This window comes from Choristoneura fumiferana, chromosome 11, assembly GCF_025370935.1.
Source record: "Choristoneura fumiferana chromosome 11, NRCan_CFum_1, whole genome shotgun sequence".
In the NCBI taxonomy this organism is placed as follows: domain Eukaryota; kingdom Metazoa; phylum Arthropoda; class Insecta; order Lepidoptera; family Tortricidae; genus Choristoneura; species Choristoneura fumiferana.
Window position 1 is genome coordinate 8,470,175 of NC_133482.1, and position 6,000 is coordinate 8,476,174.

The 6,000-nt window shown below is 35.2% G+C and overlaps 1 pseudogene; it reads left to right on the forward strand.

Annotated features, from left to right (window-relative positions):
• Nucleotides 1-2,484: 2,484 nt before the first annotated feature.
• LOC141432688 (transcription initiation factor IIA subunit 2-like) lies at nucleotides 2,485-3,546 on the forward strand (annotated as a pseudogene).
• Nucleotides 3,547-6,000: the final 2,454 nt, after the last annotated feature.

Here is a 6,000-nt window from a genome sequence, read left to right on the forward strand (position 1 = left end):
ACTTAAGAAGACTGAATTCAAGCGGTCTCACTTCTCTTTGCAGCCCTGTTTTTAGTTTTTATGTGGTTTGAGCTGGGAAGCAAATCCAGTAAGTAAAAGAATACCTGTGACTATTAATAGCTATACGTATGGATGGATATATACATCAATGGTACTAGTTACGAAATGCAGACGGCGCTTCAAAACGGTCTGCATGAATGAGACGAGAGAGGGCTCTCTTTTCCCCGTATATTATACTACTCTTTGCGCGATAGCCCCCATTTTACCAGTGTCTAGTAGTTTTTGCCGTGCCATATTATAGATTACAAAAAAAACTACTCATGTGTTGCCAATAAAATGAAAAAGTTTTGCATCGGTAAGTTCTAACTTTTCTAAATAATGTACATAAGTAATTTATTTATATATTATAATTGTAAAGCTAAAATTAAATGCAACTGCATTAATAAATAATTTTAATGTAAATATGAGGGAATATTTATTTATAAAAAAAGCATACTTAAATATTAAATTCACCAACAGATATTTGGTTGAATGAAACTGTTCTGTAGAAGAAAAGTTCAAATTACAGTGTCCATACTACTTCAGGTTTAAACAACAATTGGATTACTGTTAATATAATTGGATATATTTATAAATATTTTTGGTATCTGCACATAAATATTGACAACAATCACGTATGGAAAATTATGGTTAACATGGCGGCCCTGTAGCCACCATGACATCTCCAATGAGGGCTATCGCGTATGAATTCGCCACTAGAGGCGCTAGTGTAGCGTGAGGTTTCCGAAATGTCAAATCTCATAGTTTTTGGGTGAGCTACGCGGGTTTATTTAGAATTAGAATAATTTTGTGAATATTTTGCAATATCTGAAATTAATTATGGCAAATATGCGTTCCGGGGCAATGAAGGTCTGTGTTTTGAGACAGTTTTGTCTTTCGGAAACCTTTGTCCTCCCTTTTTTCCGAACAAAACGGGGACTATGCAACACTGTGGCATGCTCGATAACTTTATGGTTTTAAGGTGTATTAAATATGATTTAATCTAAACTTTGTTTTCACGCCGTAAACAGACTTTAAAAGCCATACTTAAAAACTCACCCAACAGTGCGCCATCTAGTGAGACAAAAAATGAGAGCCCTCATTGCAAAGAGTAGTATAATATACGGGGAAAAGAGAGCCCTCTCTCGTCTCATTCATGCAGACCGTTTTGAAGCGCCGTCTGCATTTCGTAACTAGTACCATTGATGTATATATCATCCATACGTATAGCTATTAATAGTCACAGGTATTCTTTTACTTTACTGGATTTGCTTCCCAGCTCAAACACATAAAAACTAAAAACAGGGCTGCAAAGAGAAGTGAGACCGCTTGAATTCAGTCTTCTTAAGTTTAAACCAGCCTCAATTTTCCGTTTGCAGCACTGTTTTTACTTTTTATGTGGTCTGAGCACTTGAGTTTCGATTGTAACGTAGCCATCTTGTTCCTGTTGAGCGCGAATAAGACGCCTGGCCTGACATAGAGGGTTGCTACACAAAAATATTTTTAACGACTGAGCGGATACAATTAAGTGACTTTTATATTAGAAATTACAATACGATTGTCAATTTCGAAATAAAGTTCATTTTTGCGGTAATTATCAACGACAAAATATTTTTTAATAAATGAAATTTTGTGATCTCAAGCTTTCAGTGACATCTATCTGAAACAAACGACAACAATCTGTTTAATTTTAGGTTAGATAAAGGAGATGGCGGCGCTATCGACATGAATTAGTACGGTATAGGCGACTGTCCCCCCCCTGCCTCATTGTCACTTCATTCGCCATCAGCGGGGCAACCACGAAATCCGAAAATCGAAGTTCGTATCGTACTTTCTCTCTGACTCTCGTATTAAATAACTTACGCGTCAGCGGGATGGCAAGCTGTGAAATTTGAATTTTGCACTTCGTAGTATGGCCTGACGTTTGGATTGATCGAAATGCTTTCTATACTCGTGGTAAATTTCGTTCTTGAGTTTTGTTTCCTGTTAAGTTTTCTGTTGCCGCTACCCAATTAAGGTCTAAAATGTTTTAAATTAAAACAACATATTATCTGAAACGTCACCTTGTGACAATGACGTTCGGCCATCTTTTTTTGGCAAAAGCTTTTTACCGTATGTTTAGTAACCTTTTCTTTGGGCAAGGTGGCAACACTGACATTCATTCGTAATTTTTATTCTACTCAGTCAGTCAGTCAGTCTTACTCAGTCTGTCTGATTTCTTCAGTTCGCTCGCTCACTCAGTAGTTCGGTCCTCGGTCGGTCCAGTCGGTTTCTGTTCTGTTCTGTTATTGCATTACTGCAGCAAAGCTACTTTGGTTTCACTTGTAATTTGATAAATACTGTTTTGATCAAATAGAAATACCCACGTTGGCGTAACATCAGAGGCTTCCCTTATGTGTTTTGGTTTCCACCTAGTTTGTAACTCAATTAATTGCTAAAAATAAAATGTCATATCAACTATACAGAATACCACGATTGGAAATACGTTACAGGAAAGCCTCGACGAACTGATCCAAGTAAGTACCTATATCAGCTTTAATTCTTTGGTGTTGCTGCGCGCGTACACGTATTTAACGTATTATTAAAAACTTTTTTCAGTATGGGCAGATAACCCCAGCCTTGGCAGTCAAAGTGCTGCTGCAATTCGACAAGTCTAATAACCAAGCTCTATCCAACAGGGTAAAATCTAGATTAACCTTCAAAGCTGGAAAATTGAACACTTATAGGTATGTATAACAAGAAAAAGATGTGAGATAGCTATATCAGAATTCAGTTGTTTATTCTGAACATCCATTTATAACTCATGCATTGTACAGTTCGTGAAAGAGAAAAGATTTAATTTCAATCATTTGAATACTAAGCAATGTCAAGACAAACAGAGTAGCATCATTTGATATTGTGAGCATTTGAATCACCAACCATAACCTACTCTAACTGCTGATCTCTGAATCTTTCTGTATTACATTTAGGAGTGAAACTAATCTCATATCACTACAATTCAATTCTAACATGGGAATCTTCTTTGGATCTGTATTATTTATTGATGATTGCTTGTTGGTAGCTCTAGTTTAAGAAATACTAAATAATTATAGCTTCAGTTTGTATTAAAAATTCACTATGCATATTATTAAAAAACTAGTCTAGTATGTTGATATTTAGGTTCTTTTTTTTATTTGCTCTAACACAATACTCTATTGTTCCATGCAAAAAATGTGTACATACTTTGCCTTTCTTTATTGTAGATTATCTTTTATCTGTTTCAGGTTTTGTGATAATGTATGGACATTTATGTTGAATGATGTGGAATTCCGGAAGTTCAAGAGGTAGCCAAAGTGGATAAAGTAAAATTGTAGCTTGTGATGGCAAAAGTAAGTACATATGTTTCTTTAGTCATAATAATGTGTCATGAAAATAGGTAGGTACTTAATGTCTAATTAAAAAAAGTAGATACCAAAAATTTGTCTAAAAACTGTTTTTTCTCTTTCAGATGTTGAAGAAAGAAGATAATATTGGCTGTGTTGGATTAGATTAAATTATGTTCAATATCTCAAATATTTTTAAAAGCTATTATTTTGGAAAAATTGTGATACATTAACCAAAATGGCTTTGAATTGTATACAAAATACTCCTCATACTGAAACTATACTTCATCTGTACTACAAATACTGACAATATGCACAGTGAATAAGTGTGCTCTTGATAAATTATAAAATCATGGAAATACTATCCAAATTTTTACTTCAAATTGGTCCTTTAGTTAATGTATTAATAAATATAACATAAACAAAAAATTATTAATTTGCTTGCCCATGTTTTGTTACTTCATTTTTGTTAGGGTTGGGTTCTATAAAAGAACATTCAAAATAGATTTTAATTTTCTAAATAACTATTATGCAATATTTATACATATTATTTACAAAACTCTAAAAACTGACAGATCTAGAAAAAAAAAGAATTCAATAGTAATTAATTACAAATTTATTAGTCAACAGAAAAAAATTACTTGGATAAAAAAAGAAAGAACTTATGTTAAGGGTTAGGGTACTTTAGAGAATAACGCAAGTTAACCTAGCCTCACATTTAATAATTCAAAGTATATAATGTAGAATGAGTATGAGTGATTCACCATTGATTTATTTAATAATGGGAAAGTTGCATCTGATAGAATGGTTCCAACACCAGAAAAATAAACCATGGAAAACCATCACCTCTATAAAACTGATGCTGCTGTTTGTATAATAAAGACTAAAAAACATTGGTAACATAAAGTATGTCAATCAAATTGTACACAAGTCAATATAGGCCCGCATTCCGTCATTTATCACATTTCGGCGTGAGCAATGGAATTAATCTTATTCCTACGTTACATAGAGTATACACTTTATATTTAGTTTAAAAGGACGCTGATGCATATAGCAATTATCCCATATTGAATATGATGGCCGTCGTGTCAAATGGAACATGAAATTAGTACATATAAACATAACAACTTACATCGTAATAATAATAAAAATGAAAAAAAAAAACAGTAAACGATTTTACTTTTAAACAATTTTGTTGATATTCCCTGGATAAGAAATTTACGCAAAAAAAGTATTATATACATTACAAATATATAGAACCTATTATAAAACTGGCACAAATGAACAGTTTACAAAACTGTTGATAATAATGTGGCCCACAGTTACATTACAGCACATTATTATGTTATTTGCTTGATGCCATTATCTGAAAAGCCTTCTATTTACGGTCGAGCGTGGGTGAAAAACTAGGCATTTGAGGACTTTGAGTGGTGGGTGAGAATAACAGCACAAACTAGGGCAAGTGAAGAAAGACAAGCTAATTTAAAAGTAGCCGGGCTAAATCGACCGGGAATAGTTCGACTGTTTTAAGCAGCAACACTTGTAATATTTCTCATCACCTCTGCAGTCTGGGCAGCCACGTCTATTGTTCAAACTGAAGGATTGTGTGGCCGATCGTGATCAAGTCCCGTCACTGCATTCGGTGAGGTTTCTAAGCCAAAATAAACAAGTAAAAAAAATGATATCTGCGCCTAGACTTTTTTGTAGTAGGAACCAAGAAAAAAAAACGGTCTTACGAAACAAACCCTTCATTTCAGAAACATGGTTTCTGTTTTCTAACATGTTTTTTATTTCTTAATGTTGCATGAACGATCAAATGTTAAATTCAATGTAAACGTTTAATCTAAACATGTTCAGTTATTTTAAATCATTGTATCTGAACATGTTTACTTAGTTCTTCCTAAACATGATGGACTTGTTTCGTTCAAAACAGTCTCCGTAGACCCAAAACTAAAGTTAAAGATGTGTGGTACTGATAGATGTTAAACCGCACTAAGTGTCTAAGGGCCCCTGCACATTGAGCCATTAGTGGCGACCACATTAGAACGACTAGTCGCCGCTACAAGTTGCGGACGCGTTTCTCTATACATTTTGTAGCATCGGTGCACACCGAGCGTTTGAGTGGTCGCGTCCGAGCCACAAGCTGCGGGAGTCAACCGCGCCTCGCAACTTGTGGCGGCGACTGGTGGCCTCATCCGTAAATTAGATGGCACACGATTAGGAGAACTGGCGGTTCGTTACACTGGGTTTACAGAAGCATAGTAGCTAATGCTTAGTACTTGCACATGTGTGTAAACATATTGTACAAGTGCTTAGCATTAGTAAACTAAGTGATTAGAAGCCGGTCTTGTTTACTAAGCGACAAGTGGTGGTGGTCAAAATTGATGTGACGCACTACGGATAGCCCTAATGTGCAGGGGTGCTAGGCTGGCCTTATACTACGTATTGCAAAATTCGATTTTCGAATCATACCGTCTCCCCGCTGACGCTAGTAAATTTAATACGAGAGTGAGAGGGACGGTACTATACGAACTTCGAATTCCGTAGTAGCCCTGGTGTTCTAGCTGTTTAAGCGCAGTAATGGGCGGCGAGGTGAGAT